Source organism: Apis cerana, linkage group LG6 (assembly GCF_029169275.1).
Source record: "Apis cerana isolate GH-2021 linkage group LG6, AcerK_1.0, whole genome shotgun sequence".
Classification (NCBI taxonomy): domain Eukaryota; kingdom Metazoa; phylum Arthropoda; class Insecta; order Hymenoptera; family Apidae; genus Apis; species Apis cerana.
The window spans coordinates 6811832-6835687 of NC_083857.1; the positions used below are offsets into that span (position 1 = coordinate 6811832).

General features: G+C 31.7%; 1 protein-coding gene and 1 long non-coding RNA gene across 7 annotated transcripts in view; one reads left to right on the forward strand and one right to left on the reverse strand.

The window, feature by feature from the left end:
* The window catches only part of LOC107992577 (probable serine/threonine-protein kinase dyrk2), a 203119-nt gene that overhangs the window by 72132 nt on the left and 107131 nt on the right, over positions 1-23856 (forward strand).
* Positions 1501-23856, reverse strand: part of LOC107994650 (uncharacterized) — a 41735-nt gene continuing 19379 nt past the window's right edge. For 2 of the 6 annotated variants that reach the window (XR_009830064.1, XR_009830065.1), the window contains exons 2-7: positions 13385-13443; positions 7097-7221; positions 4401-6931; positions 2294-3027; positions 2099-2232; positions 1501-1928 (exon numbers count right to left, since the gene is read on the reverse strand). This is a non-coding gene — a long non-coding RNA (uncharacterized LOC107994650). Of the gene's footprint in view, positions 1929-2098; positions 2233-2293; positions 3028-3266; positions 6932-7096; positions 7222-13384; positions 13750-23856 lie in introns of those variants that run through there. The other 4 variants (XR_009830067.1, XR_009830066.1, XR_009830068.1 and 1 more) reach the window with 3 other exon arrangements.

The window sequence follows — 23856 nt, forward strand, 5'->3', positions numbered from 1 at the left end:
AGTATACTTGATACATTTATACATATCTATAATATACGCAAGACCGATTCCTTCAATTTGCAAAAATTATTATTCACGATACACGGTTGGTAATACAAGCGTATCATAAATAAATGGACCGTAAAACCCATGAATCTATATTCCCTCAAGATCGTTGCATTTTAATGCGATCTTCGATGAATGTAGCCGAAACATTGAACTACGTAGATAGTATACTGGTTTTACGAAACAGTGGTAAAATTATTCGCGAGTTTCAAACTATTTTCATATATTTATAACAAAGAGGAAGAAAATAATTTTTTACGAAATTAATATTCCGACGAAACTAACGAAAAATCGTTCGAAGTTAATATATTTCAATCGTCAAATTTATAATTCGCGATTAAGTTTACTTCATCAAACTTCAACTTTTAAACTTGTAATTTAACAAACGAAACTCGATCGACATTTTCGTCTTTCTTTCTAGAATTGATCCTTCAAATATATTAATATATTATCGTGTACACAAACAGCCTTAAACTTGCGAATAAAATATTCTATCTCTACGATATATAAATTTATTGCTAATATCGTTAAACTTTTTATTAAAACGCGTCCAGCGTTTTTTTCGACAGACCTCAATTTCGATTTTTTCCACCAGGCGTTCCACAGGTTGCGCAATGTAAATCAGGCCAACCTGCTGTCCAATATCGAGGTTCTGTCCACAGCGGGGAACACTTCCAGGCTATCTCTATTCACTCTTGACGAGCATCCGCGATAAAGTGCACGCGATACCAGCTCTTTTCCGCGCAATAAAGCGATTTTTGCGAGAAAGGGGTGGCGGATATTTCGCGTTCCTATCAGAGAATGTGCGAAGGAATGTGTGACGGCAAAATGTGGACCGACATCGCCTTCCCTTTTCATGTTTTTTTTTTTTTTCGTTGTAACACGCCAGCATAGAACAGAATTTTGAGATTTACACGGCCACGATTCGAAATAGTTGCATTGGGCGTGATAGGCAATCAAGTTCACGGGTCAGGCAATTTGTATTTGTATCGATAGCAATGTTACTTTGGCTGATTATCTTGATACTCTGTGTCGGTGAAAGCGGTAAATCGTCCGGTTTATGGAGGTTCGATAAAGAATTTCGATGGAAAAGTAATTTCGTAAAGTAACTTCTTATGGCAGGGATTGTTGTTCGAGAGTGGTTGTACGAAATGGTGGAATCTATTTTGTTTTATTCGTATCCGATTTTCTTTGATTTGATTTTATACTTCGATTTTATAGAATCTTATTTTTAAGAAATTCAGGCTGTACATTAATATATTTGAGGGAACATCTTTGAGAAGTTTTTCAGAGACCAACAGAATGACAAAAGTTAATATATAAAAATTTTGATCGAGGCTTATTTATTAAGTTATAGGCAATTTAAGTTTGAAACGATTATCCGTGAGTATTTTTTCGAATTAAGAATAAATTAATTCTTCTTGGAAGATTAATTTTTAAAAGAAAATTCTTCGATCAAAGATCCAAACTTCTTTATTATCTATACTTTTTTCCAAATTTTTCTCATTTCTGTTATTTTAAGTTCTAATGAGCCAAGTTCTTCTTTTTCCTTCTTCTCATTTTTTTTCTCCTTTTTCTTACCATGTGGTAAAAAATGGAAATGAATATAACGCAGAAAGCTCGTGAACCAGTTTGAATATCTTTCAACTGGGTTTCAGAAAGCGTTACTAACTTTCGTACTGCAATCTTCGTTAAGCGAGCTTAATATCTCTTATGATATGTCAGCCATGTTTGAAGGAAATATCTCTGTGCTTTAATGTATACAGGGTGAATTTTAAGAAACGTGAAATTCCATAATCTATAATTTGCCATTTGTAAATTATTAGTATTATTGATAAATTTATTGTCGCACATTTATTATTGTCTTGGAGAATTCTGATCACCTATAAAAATATATTAAACAATAATAATACATTAATAAACATCAATTTATCTCGATACATATTTAATTAAAAAATTGAATGATCTTATGTAACGAAAAAATACAAAATTTTATTTAAAGAAAATGGATAACCGCATAATCCATAGATGATATAACATTTGATATATTTACCTTTCTCCTAACATTTTCGTTCAATTAGAATCAGAAAATAGTCCGTTTCAACTTGCATGCATCGTTCTGTACATATATATATATCATAATTATCATATAGTTCCATTTGAATTACCTGACCGTTTCTTTGTACTCTGAAATGCAATATTACCATTTGATTTCCTGTATCCGGTGACTCACCCTATATATACTCACATATTTACACATAGATTCTTAGACTTTTTACGCGGACTGCATGCAATCCTCTCACGTGCCGCAAATGCTACAATTTTCTCTTGCGTGTTTGTTACGGGGCTTTGCCATCTACCGATTTTTCATCGTTTTCTCTTGGTCTGTACCTTTGTCATACGTTTACGTGGACAAAATTGAGGATCCGGCACTTAAGGTACTTTCTCTCCTTTTTCATCTTTATTACTATCATTCCTTTCATTTTTTATTATTTTCCTTTCACCTTGTCTTTATTTTTCTTTGATATTTTTCATTCATTTTTTTCTTTCTTCCTTTGTTTTATTTACTTTTTTTAGTTTCTTCTTTGTTTATTTTATTTTATTAATTTTATTTTTATTTTTATCACTTTAACTGTTTCTCAATGATTTTCCGTGAAATAAAAATATAGCGTAGTAACGAAAATGTTTCGTGTAAATCTTCAAGTATTGCTGACATCCCCATCGTTGCAAGTAAAATGCATAGTTACATTGCTTGTGATTTATGATCATGCACACGTTTACACGCAGTTACATGCGACGACAACATCGTATTTCCGATAATTCGCCAAGCAGCGGATATCTTTATCGTCCGCACTCAGAATCATTTTCTTCGGGTACAGAACACGGAAGTGTTCGCATAATCGTCCAGTTTATTCAAATTTAATTGATCCTTACAGAAACTTCGATAGTGCAAAATTATTTCAGTGATTAGGTTAGAATATTCTGAAAAACATAAATAGTATCAGAATGTGTTTGAGTGTAATGCATATGTTAGTATAGATACACACGTACAATTAAAATTTAATGCTGTGGTATCAAAAGTTTTTTTACAAATAATTAAAGTCAATTAATAAAAAAATAGATTTGTTTAAAATTAAGATCATAAAATCGATGAAGAATAAGCTAATCGATAACTAATGAAAACATGTTTATATATCTATAAATATAGAAATATTACACACCAATTTACATTTATATCTTATATGTTCTATTATATATAATATTCATTTATTTATCACAATTATTTTTCTAATATTTTTCTAATTTTAAATTACACTTCAATCTTATACAATTTATTACATGGACACAAACTGTTAACCATTTCACACATAAAATTATCTTTCTAATATTAATAAATCACCCTTATTATCGCTTATAAAATCACATCAATCTCAAAAGACATTTATGCGCTTCTAACGTCTCAAAGAAATGACACCACCAAAATATCGGTTAACAACGTAATCGTATCATAGCAAAACAAAGCTCCATTGTTCGTTATCAAGAATAGTGGTTTTTCGTGTCGTTCCTACGTCGTTTCTGCCCCATTGTGCAATTTCTTTCCCTCGACCTACTCGAGAGGCTAATCGCAGCTTGAGCCGTCATTTTCAGAATCACGTTCACTCTTTTATCAGTGACCGAATCGCTCCGACTTTATCTTCACGGCATGCTTCGCCATTTTCCCGTTGGCTAGTTTTGCGAAGGCGTCCAAACACGAGAACGAACTTATGACGCTGATTAATGGCGATTATTAAATTACAAATTGCGGGGGTAATCAGAGACAAACAATGAAAGTTCACCGGTTACACTATAGAACGACGATATCGTCAGGTGGAATCGATTTTGATCCGTTGCGCGCGATTAACCTCAAATTCGAAATACGTCAGTGGTGACTTTTCTTTTTGCAATATCACTTTCGTATCGTATGACACAATAGAATTTTGATTTGTGGGATATATATTTATAAATTTTGTTGTTTAATTAGTATTTTTATTGGTTATCTTTGTATCAGTGTGTTTTATTGCTATATTAATATTAGTTGCTAATTTTTAAAATATATTGAAAAAATCAGTTTTGCAATTTCTATTCTAATAAATTTTCTAATATTCTATTTTTTAAGAATTAATTATTTATTTTTTTCTATATTAAAGATTGAAAAAATTAGTGCATTTATGGATAATTAAATAGGACGTTTTGTAAATTATCATGTATAAAGAATATTATTAAAACTTAAAATTAAATATCATGTTGATTAATTACTAACAACCGTTTTTATATAACTGAAAATTATAGTATATTTACTTTGAAATAATACTTACAAATTACTCTACTCCTACATAACCTATTTCTTAACCTTAAAATCTTGTAATAACGTAGCAACGCCCCAAAATATACTGGTTCTTCTAAAATTACTTCCAGAAACGTTTAAACTATTCCAGAATACCCATTCATCGAGTATCCATTCAAAATAACGAGTAATTTCAAAAAAGATAGATTATAACCGATGTAGTCTGAACCGTGGCGGCCTCTGATACTGATCTTGTAGAATAAGCCGCTTCCGAAATAGATGGGTATAAGAGGAAATAAGCTGGTCGACTTTGTTATTATTCGATTATTGGTGTTGTAGGTCTAATCTCGCTAGTAACCTCGCAGATCTTGTACTTAACACTTACATGGTGAAGGATATACGTTGAAAGAATACCTGACCCTCATCCGGTAACCTTTCTTAAAGTCCACAGTGAAGAGTAGCTGGTTAATTTTGTTCGAGAAAACGAAGAAAAGAAAAGAGAAAAATGAAAGTATCCGCCCGTCGTTACCGATCCAACATTCTGTAATGGCCGAATAGCCTCGATGATTGTAACTTTACCTTTTGACGTCTGGTGCACATATTCATATACACGTACAGAAAGTGAAACAAGTTTAATAGAAAATCCAGAAATTTCGTTCCCATTTCTGTTTATCGATATTGATATCAGAACAGATAGTGTCTCGATGTATGCTCGTAATTTCTCAAATAAGAAATTGGAGAAATAAAAGTTGGCGGGGAAAGAGGTTAGGAAAGATGGGAAGGTGAAATTTGCAAATAAGCAGAAGGTTGAGAATATTTGAGATGTGTTTGGGAGATGTGTTTGGGAATTCTGTTGAATTAGGTTTAGGAATATTTGAAGGGTGTTCGAAGGAAGCGTTTGTGAATTAGTTGATTAGGTTTCGTAAAGTAGGTTATGTTGACAGGAATTTTGTGATTTCGTTGATTTAGCTTGAGTATTTTGCTTTGTGTATTTTGAGAACGAAGATTAAATCGTTAAGAAATAATAAAAAATAGATATTAATGTGAATTTTAGAAAAATAATATAGATAATATTAACAATTTATGGAAAATAAATATTTTAATTGTACATATTTATTAACTTTCTTTCAATGCTATTTCAACTAATGAGAATTAAATAAAAGATTGGACGAAAGAAAAAAATGAATAAAAAAGTAAGTCCCCTTAAGTTAAGCCAATTAGTAATTGGACAAAAAGAAGTGGTGTTTATTGAATTCTTTTAAGCTTTGATTGAATAAAAGCTTTCTACAATAAACTTTTTTTCTTTTAATTGAAGAATCCCATTTAATTATTATTTAACTTAATTTTAAATTCAAAGTTGATTATAATTATAATATTAATTTACATAATATTTGTAATGCACAAAATTAAATTATCAAATTTAATTTAACTAAAATTTAATTAAATTTAATATTGATTATTTCATATGTATTTATACATATATAAATAAAAGTTTCGTTATTAAATTTCAATTAAAATCTTTGTTTTTAAATTGACATTCAATTAAAAGAGAAAAAAGTTAAGTATAATTATTCTTTTTCCATGCAATTAATTATATTTCAAGAAGAATCCTTGATTTAATTTGAAAATTCTATATTATTAAAAATGTTAATTATTAAAATTATTCTATAATTTTATTTCTACAATTTACAATGTGAAATATCATATTATACTAAAATAACATAACGATGAAAATAATAACGGAGAACTAATGTATTCTTTCATTAATTAATTTTGCATATCAAAATTAGTTATTAGAAGGGAGAGAAAGGTCTCGGCTTGTATTCTTTTGCGACATCAAGTTTCTCACTATTGAGTGAAAATTTTCTACGCTTACCATCTAGTATTATACACAGTGTAGTGTTCTTTTCAATGTGCACAATATGCGGCGCACTTTTCATCGTATCTGTGTCGAAAGAAAAAAATGGCCCGGTAGCCAAGCGCACTGCCACCTAGTTTCCACGCCCTTTAATTACCGGTACACGATTGGTCGCACTACACGAGAAAATATCATTACAGTTGCTCATCTATCGTGTTATGGTTCCTTGTTACTTTGGTTATTCGCTCTCTCTTCCTGCGACAAAGATCACTAGAAGCATCGAGAGCGAAAGAAGCCATTGTCCGGTTCGAGTTCCTTTGTTTGGAACATTCAACTTAATCTCTTCATCTTTAACGATTGATTCAGCTTCGTCATCCGGGATATCCTGTGATTTTCTTTTCCAATCGGTAATTATATTCCTCTCGAATGGAAAATATAGGCGTGTCCATCTTTAAGCGTTAATGCGAAGACAGATTGTATTTTAGTTTTTGTCTGTTCATTATTGATGAGATACTAGGTTAATTTATACTTTATGGCCGTGTAAGTTATAAATGCATGTGGTTTCATTGTGATTGTGTTTGTTTTTTCGAATTATATAAATCATTTCTGAGGTGAGAAAATAATTTGTTTAAATATTAAAATAATTTTTTGTAAAATAGTTCTCGATAACAATTTTTTCATTCTTCGAATCTATCAAACCTAACCTAAAACAAAAAAGAACATAATATTATTTTTTTTCAATCCACTTGAAAGTGAAGAATATCAATTCCATTGAAACTTTACAAAAACTACCAGATCTGTTAGATTATCGAAAATAGATGCTACTGATTCTCTGTAGGCGTTTTTCGTGTCTCCAGAATTGAACCTACCGTTTTTTAATGGTACGTTAAAACGATTTAGAAATGCGGTTGAATCGCACAAAGAAATCCATGGTGCGTTGACCGTCCTTTCGAGGTTCAGATACTAGTGCCCTTGGAATTCCTTTCACGAATACCTGCATCAAACATAAAGCAAGATAAAATTCCATAAAGCCGGTATAAAATTTGTTTGCTGCTGACTCATTCACGAATAGGTAATTCGTGGAATAGGCGCTTTTAATTGCTATTTGCTTCAAGGACAACAGTGAAGATTTTCACGGAAAATCTGGAAGCTTAAAATCGTTTGGTTCATTGGTTTTAACTTTTATTGATGTTGGTTCGAATTAAATAAAGATTTTTCTTCTCAGTTGTCCTTCACAGATGTTCATTTTATAATTTTTTTGTTACTGCATAGGTTATGTAAAAATATATTATAATTAACATATAAGTGGGAAATCACCACATTTGAATGCAAAATATAAATTTTTTTAGGTTATTTTTTTCTTATTTTTTTTCTAGTTTGTTGTAGGTTACATAAACTATCTAAGAAACATTTGTAAGTTATTATATCTTATTAAAATTAATAATAATTAAAAACTATACAGAATAGTATTTTTAATAATGTTTTTAAATTAATTTATAAATAAAATATTACAAATAATATATTATCACTTAAGATAATGGATGGATGACAAGTAATTTATATATATTGATTATATTTTTCTTTGTTATAATTATAATCTAATATAGATTTCCTCTTATATTTTATTTTAATAGCTTATGAGCATTTTGCATTCCTTTTGCCTTAATTGCTTTTTATATTTTTATAATATTATAATTTAGAAATTTATATTTTATTGAATATTTTATTATTCTCTTGATAAATTTATTTGAATACATAATTATTGCTTTTTTTGATAAACAACATTAGTTAGTTCATGCTATATAACAAATCCTCAAATTCAAAGTAAAAATTAAACCACATAAATAACTGAAAATATTAAGTTAATCCTTTTTGCTTTACATTTGCTGCTTTTGTAATTGCATTTCCAATATTATTCTAAAATTTCAAATATTAAATTTATAATATATTATAATATATTTTAAAATCAAGTATAATTAAATTATTTTAATCAGTAGTTTGAATTACCAATTGCTTGTAATTATTTTTTATATGAATTTCGTGGTTTACAATTCATAACAACATAAAGTAAGTATCGTTGCTTGTTTCGTTGACCAGTTTTATCTCTTTTTTCTTCACATATATGAATCATGTAAAATCGCTTGAATCTCCATCAATCATATATAAAAAATATCCATCAATTGAAGCTTTCCATTTCAGCTTTTCTCTCATTCACTCAGTATGATTTTACCACTTTCTCATCGATCGATCAGTGAACAGTGTCATAACTCAGAATCATCAATTTTAATTAAATAAAAAAAAGAGAAGATATTGATAATAAGAATATTAAAAAAGATTTGAATAACAATGATATATTTCATTATTCTGAAAGTCTATAGATTTGGATACAATCGCTAGGAACAGTATCGCTTAATCCAATTTGTATCCTAATTAATTAATATTGATAAGAGATAACAAACCGGTTTATTATGGAATATTAATAAGGATATTAATCTGATCAATTAATATCCTTATATCAATAATAAATATTTAAAAAAAAAATAATATTTTGAAGAAATTAAATAATTTCGAATGAAAATAATAAATGAATAATATTTTTTATCATTTTCTTTTTTATAATTTAGAAAAAAATCAAGCTTATTATGAACTATTTCTATTCACTTCAACTGAGTTGGACAATTATTTTAAATATTTGAAAATACTCTTACATTATTAATATGTAAAATAATAATATTAATTTATTTAATGAATTAATTTTAAAGTATTACAATACAACTTTTTTTGATATTATACTTGCTCATTTTAATTTTATCTTTTTATTATTATATATTGTTGTTAAGTTCTTCAAAAATTAATTTTCTATATGATTTTAAAAATATTACAAAACTGTAAGCAATTGTCTAAGATAATTGCACATATCTCGGGAAGGAGTTTGATTAATTTCTTAAAAGATTCGTACACTGATTTATCAAAACACCATAATAGAATCATTTAATGAAAATTCTTTTTCATAATTCTCTTCGGTATCCGGATTTCACGTTCAAACAAAGTCTCAAGATTTAATCGGAAGGAGGAGCACCTTAATAACGGACCGATTAAAATAGAATTTAAATTCTATCGTTTCTAGAGATTGTATCTCGGTCTGTGCGAATTTTTAGAATTTTTCAAGATTCAGTAACGAGGCTCAGGGATAGCTAGCTTTTTTTCATTTCATCCCATCTTATCTTCGAGGATAATCTTGTCCATTTCGATACGGCGTGTACGAGTATAAAACGATGAAATACAACATGGTCCCTACGTTGAATCTCGAGGATCGTTCAACGATGCGTAACGAAGCGGTCTCACGCGATCTCGCGCCAACCAGAATCATAATCGCGATGACGAGGCGGATCTTGGATGCCTACTCGAGTTGCTATTGTTCAGGATGCGTGTAAGTCGCGTGCAGCCTGCGACGAGAACGTAGAAAATGTATTTTCAAACGTCCACGACATCGGCGACGATCGATGTCACGTAAAGTCGAGGAACAAGTTATAATTTGTTCAACGAATCACGTCAGAGTTAAGATAATTGAAACATTCACGTACAAATTACGTGATATCATAGAGCCGGTTTTATTTCGAGACAAATATTAGTTAATTGAAAATCTTGATGCGGGAAAAGTACTTTTAATAATTTTTTAGTATATATAATAAATGCAAAAACAAATTCTAGATTGTGTAACATAGATGCGGGTATCGATAAAATAACAATTTCTTTATAAAAAATTTTTATCTCGCACAATTATTATCAAATTCTCGTCCAAATAATAAGAGCTACTGGATCATTTTTCCCTTCAGGAAAGATTAACTTTTTGATAAATTCTGTTTTCTTCTCCCGACAATTTGATACATCAAAACCATATATAAATTTTCTCTCGGCCCCAAATGGGACACCTACTACTATGAAGCAGCGAACTGACTACCCGTTGGACAGAATATAGCGAACCTGATTTTCTCGATTTACGTGACCGGGAACATCACGTTTCTTTCCTTGCAGACCTGTACACCTTTCGAAGTGGCGAAATCTCGTAAACCATTCGATAAATCGAAAAACGATCGCGTGAGTGATATCGCAGAAATCGTGGAGGTGAACGAAAGGGGGCGAATATTTTAAAAAATAAAGTGTCTCTCCTATCGCGAACGACAGGAGAAGGGGGATCGGGGAGAAAGGCGTGATCGTTCGACACACACAGCGTCCCAGAAACAAAATAAAAATAGCGGGCATACTTGTGTGATGATTCGTTCCACGACGGAACGAGAATTCATGGGTGAACCTACTACCACTGGGGTTCCATAATCCTGCCCCGCTTCTCGAAATATCCATGTGAAGGTAGAACGTAGGTCGCGGGTGTAGCGGTTCGTGCTAGAGGAGAGGCCGAGATAAGAGGAACGTGGCCGAGGAACGTGGATGGTTGCCGCCTCAAATGGAAGAGGCAGCGTTTTCGCTCAGCGTCACCCGTTATCTGGCCGATAAGTCAGGGAACTGAATTATCGTTCGACAGTGTTGACGGATCGACAGTTAGCCCGCCTCGACGGGATCGATTCGCACCGTTAAGATCGTTTCGAGGAGATTCGCTAGGCTGGATTGTACGCTCGCGATCAAGCGACAAGATGGATGCTCTGGAATTGCAAGCGGCCCTGGTCAAGCTGGATCCAGCGACCACGGTGACACCGATCGGCTCGAACGTGAAAATGCTGCCCGCCCGTCATCGTATCGCGTTCACGGTCGATTTGGACGAGAACGATCTGACGTTGGAGAACGCGGCCCAGAACGACGAGAAAGGGACGGGCAACGTGGTCGCCACGGCTATGGCGGCCGGGAACGCGGCTAGAAAGATGCACAACAATTGCTCGGCCCAATTGACGATGCCAAGCCATCAGAATCATCCGAACAACAGGCAGATAGAGGTGGCCAAGTGCGAGATGGCCGAGGTCAGGTGACGCCAGCCTTGCTTCGACCTCATCTTTTATCACACTTATCCACCGCACAGGGGCAGCAAGCATCATGCCAAGCATCACGCTAAGGAGAAGAGACATCATCATCATCATACTATGCATCATCAGCATCATAGATCTCATGTGGTGAGTCAGTGACGTTCTATTCGTGCCTCTGATCGTTGTCATCTGATCGTTGTTACGCGTTGTGAACGCGAGATTAGTCGGTGATGGGCGTTCGATCAATTTCGAGGTTATTCGAAAAGTTTTTTGTTTTTTCTTTCTCTTTTAACATTTGGGAAAGGATTATTCGAATCGATTTCGAACATGTCTCGATGCTTGAAACGTTTTCGAGAGGTTGATGGATATGGATCTAAAAATCTATCAAGAGGTTGCTTTCGAGAAAAATTTTAATGCTTATCTTTCGAGGGTTTTAAGTATCGAATCATGTTCAAAATTCGAAACCATTCGAAATGTTTCAGGACGCATCACTAGGTACATGTAGTTCATTTATTTTTTTTTGTTTCTTGATAGCTGTGTAGATAGATACATTATGTTCTTTGATCGAATGTTTTTTTCTTTCTTTTGCTATTGGTGTGTTCTAAGTACGATTTTTTTCGATGAGAATTTTTTTTTTTTGCATTGCTCGATAGCATAGTTGTTTGATTAAAAAAAATCACTTTATCACTTTTATATCGATTACAATTTTTTCCTTTTTTTTTTTCGTCCAATAACTGTTTCGTTTAATTAGAAAAATTTTTCGTTTCGATGCAAATTTTTTTTAAAGTAATTCATATATTGAAAAAATATTCTTGTTGAACAAATTTCATTCCGTTTAAAATTCTAAAAGCTAGATAAAAGAAATGAAGAACAAATTTCTAAAGGATGCACTTTCTCTAGGATTAAGTTCTTTTAAAAATTCTTTATTTATGAAGATGAATTGTAAATTTATTCATGAAAGATTTCAAGAAAGTAGAATTGAAATCATTTTTCAATTGATTCTTCGAAAACAATATTATCATTTTTGATAACGTGATTATTTTGCAATTCTTTGTACAATTTATATTTGTGTAAAATTGATTATGTGTTACTAAGGCATGTATAATGTACATCGTATATTGAAAAATCATGTACTTAAACAACATACAATATACTTTGAAATAGATAGAATACCGTTATCATAGCAAAACATGATAAATATCTTATCACTATTACATTATTACATAATCATAGGTTGGATATTTTACCGTACATTGTTCTCATTTTTTCATAAAAGTCTATTTCAAGAGGAAAAAAAAGAAAAAAAAAAGTGATGGGCTATTTAAAACTTAAAATTCCATTAGTATGACTCAATAGAAGTTAATATAAAAATTCTGAGAAATTAAAAATCAGAAAATTGTCGTAAATAGCTATTTTAATTTCGAATTTGAAAGATAAAATTGCATGCAATTCTAGATGTGACTGTATCAGTTGGTGGCGCCACTTGATACTTCAATTCGAGACCTCGTTAGATTTCTTCCACTGACACTACTCGAGAGTAAAGCATGTAATGGGCCTATCGCGAGTCACTTAGCCGTTTTAACATCGAACTATCGCTGATGGCAGTCAAGTCATGAGCATTAATGGACGTATTTCCGGGACACGAGGTTGGCCAACAGCGTAAATAAGATGAGATAGAATGACCGTGCACTGTGACCTGAATTTCTTTAAGGGCATTGGTTCAAATAGATAATCGTTCACGTACTAGGTGTCTTACCAAGAATAGGGACACATAACCTATTTAAGACGTTGAAAAGAAGAATTTCATGAACATATACCGCTGAAAATAGTTCCATGTCCAATTGAATTCGTTCGATATGATGTAAAAATAGTTGAAAATGACAGAATGATGAAATAAACGAGAGCGAAGAAAAAGTTAGGTTATGTTGTACTGAAATAAAATTATTCTACTGAATACCGTTGGATGAAGTTGTATTAATTGAAAATTAGTTATTTAAAGTTATGAATAAAATATTAGAATAAGATTACGAATAAAGCCCCGGTATCCAAATAAATATTTTATAACCAATCATAAACCAGAGAGATCATTTAGATCATATCGGAAGGAATAATTTACGTTTATCGCGATTTATTCACGAGAGATCATGCCACAAGTTATTAAAAAAGACTAGAAGTTCTACTCACCAGACGATCGGCTATCACGCGAAACACGTATCGGTTGAACCATGCGTACGCCGGCTCGCCTGAAATCGAAACCCAGTTCTGTTAGGTCGCAAATATTGTTGCATTCGCTTTTGACAAGCAGCACCGTTAAACCTTCGCCGCTGCAACGCCAGCCATGATTCATATCTGCTCGACATTGAACCATTGGCGTAACGTTATACTCGTATTCCGGGTGTAGCTCGCGAGTTCCATAAAATATATAGAAAGTGGAATTGCTTCTGGTTCTTATGATATAGCGGTTACAGAAAATGTTCGCGAATATCCATGATTTTCAATGAGACATTTTTCATTTCCACTTGAGATATAAGCTTGTTGAATTTTTTTTTCTTTTTTTTTTTCTGTTTTGACATAAAAATGAAAGATGTTCAAGTTATACCTTATACGTTTATTTCGTTATTTTAAAATTGTTAATTACATTCCTCATCATCCAGGAACAAAATTTAATTTCTATTCATCAAATTCTAACACAGAATTCTATTTCAAGATTTGTTTCTTATAAATATTTTAATGTAATTTCCAATGAATATTTATAATTCATAAATATATTTCTTATAACAATTGTATTAATCGTTTCCCCGTTTATCAAAAATTGGAATGCACAATATTGATGAATTTTGAAACGAATCGATGCTATTGATCGTTTCCCGTGCGTGATTAAGTAACCTGTACCGCTGTTGGCGAATGTGAAATTGTTTTTCAGTCTGTTGGCCATCGGTGGACGATATTTTATTGCTTAATGTACGAAGAAATATTTGATGCGTTAATCGAAATGTATTTCGCATTTCTAGATTTGATTTATTCGATTGAAAATTAACTTGTACGCGCGCATAAGAGGGAGGAACAACTAAAATGATTCGATTATCCTATTAAACAAAATAAAATCGGGCCGAGAACTTTTGATTGAAATTTTTTTATCAATTTATTAATTGAACTCGATCCTCCTCTTATATTATTATAATTAATAAATCTAATCTATTTCTAACGATAAAATATAACAATGTGTGAATTAACACGATCGTTCCAATAATATAAAACATTTATAAATTTCATAACGATCATAGAAGCAATCCAATCTGATCCCAGGGTGCTTGAATCGAAAATTACCAGTCAAGAATTGGATCTGGCTTGTCGTGTCTGGAAGCACATGTAGTACACGAAGAGACAATACTGCTGTCTACACTGCTACACATTTTCTCTTGTACAGCTTCGACAAATCGATAGCGTGGACCCTGGTAACCCAGCCACCCCATCTACCCTTTCATATCTATACACGAGACCATTCTTCCTTCACGACTTCCGTAATTCCAATTTCTTTAAATTCAAAAATCTACGCAAGATCAGAAATTTAGTTTCTACTTTGGTGAAACCAAGCAAAAAGATTCTTCCTCCTAATCTACAAGAATCCACTTTCCAAAAATGAAGACGAGAAAAGTTGGTGTATTTTCTCATTTGCAAGAGAATGCACTTTCTAAATGAAAACCAAAAACCGTGGACCGTAAAACGTTGCTTTAGCAAGTATATACAGAGTGTTAATATATTCATGGAATATCTTTGGAGAATCGATTCTGGAGATTGAAACAACGAACAAAACAATTTCGAAGGAGAACTTGCAACAACAACAGGTATTGCAATATAGATATAGAGGGCTAAAGGTCAATGATCGTATTGGAAAAAAATAAAAAAAAATGGATCGACTGGAAATTCGATCCGATCTTATCATTCTCTGCATCGTGCTTGTGTTTCTTTCAACGGTAACAAGTTAGTGCCCGTATCTCCTTTAAGCTCTCGATGGAATGCAAATTGATTTCTTTCCGGGTGCATCTGCTGCCGGAGATCGCGTGATCGAGTCTCTAATCATATGCACACACGCGCTGCTTCCACTCCTTCTCTCTTTCGGTCGTGCATTGTTTGCGATATAAGGTGTTCGATCGAGAGTGCGAGCCTCGTACGTGACGAGAAGTCAAAATAAGGACAGATGCGCCCTATCCGGGCATTGATGACACGATCTCGTATCTGACGATATTATCGTGGCTGTAAAATCTTTAGAGACAGTTAGGATGACAAAAATCTGGAAGTTATGTTTCGTTCGTCTTCTAATTTAATTTCGAGTCGAAATTGATGCGATGGTAAAAATAGTTAAATTGAGCAAATAATATCGTTTCGTATTTATTCTAATGCGGTTAGAATTGATATAATGGATCGATATTCAAACTTTATTGATGAGTTTAATTATAGAGTTAATATTGATTTTTCTTCAAATATAATATTAGTATCGTTATATGGTGTTTATCTCTTGGATTAATTTCACGTTTTCCAAAATCGATCACGAGAGAAGCTAAATGAACCTGAGATGCGTCTATATTCAGGCCGGAAATGAGTTTATTAGCAAATAACCACCGAAGGAAATTCGAGGCCTATCATCATCACATGTAGATCTTAATTTCCGGAAATTAGTTATCGCACAATCGATATAAGAATTAAAATAACCACTTCGGTAAATAACTTTGATAAAATAATTTTCATATTTAAATCTAAATTTATATTAAATTTATATTCAACTTCATTATTATTAACGTATAAGATAGATCGATAATTTAAAATACCATGGAATAAATGTGTATCGACTAGTTTTACGTGATTTCTTTTTTCCTTTAGTTACTAAGTAGCTCATAAAAGTGGGACTGGATTCATCTAAATAAAGAAGAAATAAGCAAGACTTCAGATTCGAGTTTTTCAAACTCAATCTATCATTTTTGTATTCTTTTTCATCTATAAAAACAATAATTCCATTAAAATCTCAATTATAAAATTCTAGAAATTATTTTTATTTCGATATTTCATTTAATCGATCATATATTTCGATCATTTACGTTATCAATAGTATAAATTATATCGATATTCTTTCCAAGAATATTTTAAACGAAATAATTAATTGATTCTGTAATAAAAAGTGAGTCAATACTAACGAATTCCTCGAATTCATTTTATTTGCGCGTTTGAACGAGAACACGATTAAACGACGGGTCATCGCATTATCGAGGAGCACGCTTGTTTCCGCATTTATACTCGACTGTTTTCGAGATTCTGAAAGTGTAGATGGGAACCGAGTTACTTTTTCCGTGTTTTATGCGAATCACGCATCACCAACACGATCACGAACTGCTAACATGTTCGTATTCCGGGTGCAACAAAAGTCCGTTTCCCTTGTTATTTGTATCCCGCGAACTAATGCGGGAAGTGCACATCGTGACGTGACGTGTGCGCATGCGCGCATATAGTTACCGACTTCGTCGTACCTGATCAGTGGCGCTGTGTTCTGCACACAACTAACCATAAATCACCATTTATTATTTTTAAAAATAAATTTATGGAGTTTATTAATAGCTAAAACATTAAATAAAAAAATGAAAACGTTATCATTTCATTGGCAAATGATAATGTAAAGTGATTCCTTTTACTTTTCAAGGAAAATGGGTATATCGTAAAGTTAAATAATTTCAAATAATTTCAGTAAATTTCACGAATATAATGGCGATCTCTATGTATTATGATATAAAAAATTATACATCAGGAATATGAAAAACAGGAATTCCATATAATGTAATTCTTTTTCAATGTACTTTGTATGAAATTTTGTGTCTCTGTTAAAAAATTTTTTGCATCGAGATTTTAGATCTTTATTAAGTATGGTATTTAAATTTTAAAAAAAATTTCTTTTTTGATTTATTATATTGTAACTTTTGATATTAGATTTTTAACTTCTCATTGTACATATTCAATAGAATATTAATATTAAACAAATATTATTTTTTGTATTACATTAACTCAAAGTAGTAGTGGTAGCAAAAGGGTTAACTGACACAATACAAACAATTCAAAACTTCAATAGAACTTCTTCCTTTACAATAGAGATATTTCTTTCTTTATAGCAAACACTCTTCTTTCTTGACAATAATGCTACTGCAATTGTTACACGTATTTCTTCAAAGCACTTCCCTTTGATTTTCTTTTTTAGTCTTACATACATACATACATACACTTCTGCTTTAGTCCCTCGTGAACAAGCATCTTGTTTTCTATAGCTTTTTATCATACCCGGAGTTTTCTGCTTGAAATACCACAATTCTTTCATCTCTTGACCAAAAGAAATATCAGCTACAAGAAGCTTATTAGTGTGAAAATAAGAAAACAATGCAATTTGCCTTTTCTTTCTACATTTTGCGGAGAATAAATTTTACATTTTTTTGCTCTCCATAATTTTTCAACATTATTCTCAATAAGATTCTTCGCAGGATATTATATTTATACTTTATCCCTCGTGTAATTAATGTATACTAAACAATGAAAGCAATAACGAAATAATCTTTATTTTTATAACATTATTAGAACCAACAAATAATACACAGCTCGCCATTTTCATAATCCATCCTTGTCATTTCCAATTTATTCTCCTATGTCGATAGATCATACTTTCGTATCAATTTATAACACAATAGAAATATGACAATGTAAATAGGTTATCAGTCACAAAAATATGAAAAATCAGTTAATCCATCATTTCTTTCTTATTCTTTCTGTACGCATAAATTTGTAACGTACTGTACAATACACTTGGAATATATCAATTCAAGCCATATTCACATTATTGCCACGCATCATTCATACATGCCCCCATAAACCCTTCTTCATCTTCTGTTCTTCATTTCCCATTCTCCTCGAGCAACGTTACCTCCGAGTCCACCCTTGACACGTGCTTTTTCACGTAATTTCGTTTCACCAGAGGTGGTATATCACCACTATATACACATGCAAACACATAAATTTCGAGGGATCCGTTCGTTACTGTTATTTTCACGCTTGGCGGTCTTGTGGCGCGGGTATAAGCAGCCACAGAGAATTTAAAACCGCATCCTTCGATTCGGATTTTAAATATAGCGACCAAACTGCCGGAATTACCATACTCATTTATCACAGGATGAATCATTCGGTTCTATTATTGAATTTTTCCTCGGCCGAGTGTATAATAAAAATTGTGTAGAAGATGGGAAAAATTGAAGAAAGGATGAAATTTTATTTTCGAATTTTTGACAGAGATAATTGGCAAAGATGAAAAAAGATTGAATTAAAAAGAAAATAGGTAAAGATTCTGTTACAATCTGGAAATTATATTTTGTCATATTCTGTAGTAATTAAAAAAAAAAGAAAAAAGGGAGATTGATGGTATGGAACAATTGAAATTTGCAAGAAGCTTTGTGCAATTTTGAGATGCAGCAATGAACTTTGCAATCGCTGTTATATTAGTCCAATTTCGAATAATTTATAATTCAAACTCTGCTTTGTTCAATCATTGATGCATTCAGCCTGTCTCTTTTATGCTTTCATTATCTTCTTTTCGTTACACAATTAATCATCTGAATGAATACTATACAATTTCAAACAATTATACTTTTAACTGCATCAGCACACCGCCACTTTTACCATTCACATTTCACCACTTCAATGATTACTTTAACGTCGTACATCCTCCGAAATAATTGCACTTCAACTTCTACGCTTAAAACATATAACATACGTGTTATATGCACTTTTGTATGCAACTCCAATTTCATTTCAACAATTATTCCAATCATTTCATTTCTTTCCATCCAATTATCTTATCGATACGATACTAAATTGCCAATAAAGATAACCCGATGAAGCATCAATTTCGCTATTGCTACTAGGATCATCACGTGAATTATTAAAACTTCCCTATAAATAATCTCACAAAGAGCTAATTTATACGTCATTCACACACACATTTTATTACTGCGTGTGAGACTGTGTATATACTCTACTCTCTTCATTATTGTTAAATCAATCGCCAAAATAATCCCTTTTGGTGACATCTTTAAAATAAAAAGACGAGCTTAGTCTTTCAATGCTGGAACAAATGATTCAATGAAATTGAAAGAGGTATAAATGGAGAATGTTAATGATTATCTAATATTTAAAAAGTATAGAATTTGAATCTGTAGTAATTTTTTCCATCTTAGACTAATGAAATTTATCAAATATTTTATTTTTGTTTTGAATAAATATATAATATATTGATTTGAAACAATATAATATTTATGTTAAGAATCTATATTTATACAGAATTTATTTAATGAATTTGATTTAATGAACTTATTATTTTGAAGAATTATTACCTAAACTTCATTTCTAATCCTCTCTCTCTTAAAGTATTAATTATAATTTTTATCCTAACTTTTTTTAAATAAATAGATGGAACAAGACTCGATGAAAGTTTGAAGAAAGCCTCTTATTTCTAATCGAACTACCCTGAATTATGAATGCCACTATGACGTTATATACTATCAAATCCGGATCAATCGACTTACGTTCGATTACGTTCGATTCCGAGATTTTCCTTGAGAAATTGGGTGAAGGGATTAAGAAGGATATTCCAAATCGATATATGGATTATCCGTGAATGTTCTTCTCATATAACATAGAATTTATATTTATAATGTAGTTCACGATAATCGTTTCTTTCCTTTTGATTGAGTTGCAATAAATAAACGATTATAATTGAAAATGATTATATATCTACTTGTATTTCCTTTTCAATTAAAGAATGATTTTAATTGATCACTCTCCCTTCTTAAGCTAGCAGTTGAGAAGAAAGTACTTAAAAATAATATTTCATCGATGTGGAATTATCGAAGATATCCAGAACTTGATTAAACAACAGAAAAAAGAAATGTTTGTTCATTATACGATGATTGAATAATTAATAACCTTTAAAGATTAAAGGATATTAAAACGACATATATTATCACCTGCAACGATATCTCGATAAAAACAAGATATTCAAAGGATCGGTGTCAAAAGAATCGACGAGTCACGTAAAAAAAGAAGAAAAAAGAAAGAAACAATCGTACCACTTTCAATCATACATCATCATTTCCATCCTCCTTTCGTCTTCCATAAATTTTCACATCCGGTTTTTACAATCGGCACAGGATGTGCACGTGATGCTGCAGGAATTCGAAACCCTTCAGATACACGGCAAAGAAATGAATCGAGCTGTAATTTCCAGCTGCAATTTCGTTCCTTCGGATCATTGGCATGCACGAAAGAGGGATTTCAAAGGAGAGGAAACGCTTGATAACATTTTCACGCGCGTGTACACGATGAGGAAGAGGGGGGAGAAGGGGGGAAAAATGGAACCTTGACCACACCGAGTTCTGCATCGATGGTTATATTTATTCGAGAAGCATAGCCAGCCTTCGAAGAGAAATTGGTATTAATAGATAGCCTGTGCTCGTAGACTTCGATTAATTTCAGGTCTCTCTCTCTCCCTCTTTCTCTCTCTCTCCTCTTTCTCTTCGTCATTTTCCAAGGCATTCGTGAGTGCTATTCGACACAGAGGGATCGAGTATCCGACCCCTTAATAAGGTGGTCCCTAATGAATATTAATTATATCTTCGTGTCGCTTATACACGTATATACACGCACGTTTAATGTGTATGCATCGTTGTAATTTGTCTTTTACGAGAGCCGTTTAATGAGATACTCGAGAAATGTTTCAGTAGGGGATGATCGGTTCGAATGATACCATGATTTTCAGCAAATATCTTCTCTATTTTCTCTCGTTTCCAACGTAGTTGTATAATAAATTTCTTCTTTTTTGAAATGAGTTTGCCGTTTGTATGTAACAATATTGCAACTGCATTTTATTTCTTCTTCTTTTTCTTTTTTTTCCTTTAGGAATAAAGAGAAAATCCTTTTCTCAATCGTTTCTTCAATTTTTTCTTTTTGTAAGCTAGAGTTCAATATTGAAAGGGTTGATATAAATGAAAATGTATTTCAATTTCAAAGAAACTAAATTAAATATAATTTTATATATATATATATACAGAGTTTTAATTAACGGAGTTAAATAACGAAATTAGTTTCAGAAATTACTACATGTGTAATTCATTGACATGTGCTTAAATTTCTAAAAGGAACAATTTTTCACACATTCGGTAAAAAAAAAGAAAAAACTATCATCCAGAACATTTCAATTAATTTTATCAATCGTCTCGCCTTTTAATTACTAACAACTCGGCATAAAACTCGTTAAAAAAAAAAACTAAACCTGTCCAGTAGTCAAAGCGTAAATAATCCTCTAACTAAAATGACAATGACAACAAATTAGAAAAGAAATTAGAAAAAAGTCACTTATTATTATTTTATCGATTCTTACGTTATTTACACGAGGCATCCTATCCCCTTGTAACGATATTTATTTCAATATTTGCTCGCCATTTTCTTTCTACGATAATAGATCCGGTGTCCAGGTGACTAACTGTAAGAGGAACGCGTTTATCAACTGAATGTACCGGTCGTACACGCTAATTCAAGAAAGTGATTTAGATTACGATATAAGACATAAAATAATGTTTCGGGCGACACACGATCAACATTCGGCCAGCCCACGCACACCTCCATGCATTTATATCGAATGCATAAAGAAGATTAAGCAAACAGGATTGCACGAAGCCCGAACGGACCACGTGTTGCGGTTCCGAATTGAGAACTTCACGATTTTATCGAGACCACGCTGTGGGAAGTACACCACAAGGATATAGAAAAGTTTGGAATTATTATTTTATTTTCGAACGTTTCTTTTTTTTAATTACAATTTTTTTATTTGAGATTTTATTTGAGAGAAAAAAAAATTCATCATGATCGAATGATTCAAAGAATGACAGAGATAGAGATTAATTACAAATTTTTAAATAAAGTATTAATACTTGATTTATTACGAAAAAAAAACTGTTGTATCTTTTGTATATGTTTAAAATTCTTTGAAATATTTTTAATCGCACAAGTGTGAGATAAAACGTTGAGATAAACGTTTGAACGGAATATAAAATCGAGTGAAGGAAAGAAATAATCGTTGAGAAATAATTTATAGGGGAAGATTTTGTTGCAAATGGCAACATTCAAAATGGCACCCGCTTGGCCTTCGTGTTTTAACTGTACAAATTAAGAGGTACACGCGATACATTTATGACCGGAGGGAATAACGATCGCTTTGAAAGCTTCATTTCCGGTGATGCGGTATAAAATTTTATTGGAATTTCCGTAAATTTTGCTAATTGAAATACGAAACGGATATATTTCGAGATTTCTCTCCAATTTTTCTCCCTCTTATTCCGATATGCGAATTTATTTATATCCTCGTAGTAAATTTGACAAATTATGAATTTAACGAATACTTGAATGTTTTTTATAACATTCGTCTTTCCTTTTTTGTAATGTAGATACGAGTATCTTTCAATTATATTATGAATTTTTTAATAGTTTAATTTTCTAATTAAATATTTTAACACATTTCTTGATAGTTAAATCTTTATTACATTCTTTTGTTTAAATAATATTAATAACGTTTATATATAAGTTGAAATTAAGCATATTAAAAGTATAAATAATTTATCACAAGATTAACTTAATTTCAAACTTGAGGCCATTTGTGGTCAATAAAATTCCAAGTTTCCAAATGATATAATGATATAAAAAAAAGTAAAACAACAAATTTTATATCTACAAGACGTTAATATATTCTTAGGATTCTTTTGATTCGTAAATGTTAAAAAAAAAAAACACAAAAATGTTTATAAACAATTAAAGTCTACATTACAGATAAAAAAAGACAGAAATACAACATTGATAAATTTCCCATCTTGCACTCGTTTCATCTCGATGCAAACTTATAATTGCTTATAATTTAATAAACGAACCTCAATCTCAATATTTTTCTACAATAATCTTTGTGTTTGTTTTGGCTTTTAGAATCAATATCTCAAAGTGATTGCCTGACAAATATATTAACACCTTGTATATGATCAAAGTAAGTAGCAGATCTGTAAGGTTTCCACGATTGGTAACAGTGTTGTTAGCACGCGCATTTGATCTTACGCGTGAGTTGTCACGTGTTTCTTCTGGATTAATTAATCCGGAAACAGAAGAAATATAAAACACGATATTTATTTTCCACTATCGACGAACGTCAGAGGTACGTACAAAGGTTTCGTAAGTCTATTTACACAATTATTACAGTTGCATTCAAGAATTTGAATAAAATTTGAAGAAAAATCATTTCTACGTGTGATACCTATTCTTACAAATAAATGGACACTTCCTCTTCTTGTTTTTGTCGTTTTTTTGCTTCTTGCAACAATGCAATCACACATTCATGAAATATAATTTCGCAACAATTTTTGAAAGGATAAAAATAATGATCTCTATTAATCGAGGTCGTCGTAGAATATACAGATACTTCTATGACTACGGTCAAGGTTGGAAACTATCAATATGGACACACTGTATATTTACCATACATTTAGCGTTGTTTACATAATTCACATTGATCTCACCAGACCTTGACTAATTCAGAA